Source organism: Octopus bimaculoides, chromosome 10 (genome assembly GCF_001194135.2).
Source record: "Octopus bimaculoides isolate UCB-OBI-ISO-001 chromosome 10, ASM119413v2, whole genome shotgun sequence".
In the NCBI taxonomy this organism is placed as follows: domain Eukaryota; kingdom Metazoa; phylum Mollusca; class Cephalopoda; order Octopoda; family Octopodidae; genus Octopus; species Octopus bimaculoides.
This window is the reverse complement of record NC_068990.1, coordinates 23,966,348-23,967,122: the sequence shown is the minus strand read 5'-3', so window position 1 is coordinate 23,967,122 and position 775 is coordinate 23,966,348.

Sequence of the window (775 nt, the reverse complement as noted above, 5' to 3'; positions counted from 1 at the left end):
ATATATATATATATATATATATAAGTACGCAAATAGTTATGTATGTATATATAGCATGCATGAATGTATGCGTGTATATATATAAACACACGCATACATGTGTGTGTATTATATACAATATATGTTATATATATGTGTATATATTTGTGTATATATATGTGTATAGACATGTTATATATATATATATATATGTATATGTATCTATAAGCATGTATATACATATATATTATATATGTGTGGGTATGTATGTATGTGTGTGTATGTCTGTGTGCGTGTGTGTACATATAGATAGATAGATAGATAGATAGATGTATTATATTAAGGCGGTGCTCCTCCATGGCCGGAGTCAGACGACTGAAACAATTAAAAGAATAAATATGTACATACGTATATGCACACACACGCCCCCCCCCAACACACACTCTGTCGCATACACTCATATATACACTAAAACACAAACATACATACATACGTCCATAAATCCGTGTCGACGTGCTTCGTTTTATTTTCTCTTTGCTTAGGGTTACTTCGGTTTTAATCCAATAATGAAGCGGACAGTGATTTCTAAACTTCATTGTTTGCTCTTTATTGGAATTAATGTCTGTTGCTGAATAATCTAGAATATAGACGAAACCAAATCGCTGCAGTCGCCGTAATACGCCTTCAACACTGCCGCCACCGCCTCCCATGACAGCGACAACGACTAGATGTTGTCAACGACGAGCAACACGACAACGGCGTCAGAGGTGGTGTTGGTGGTGGTGGTGGTGGTGGT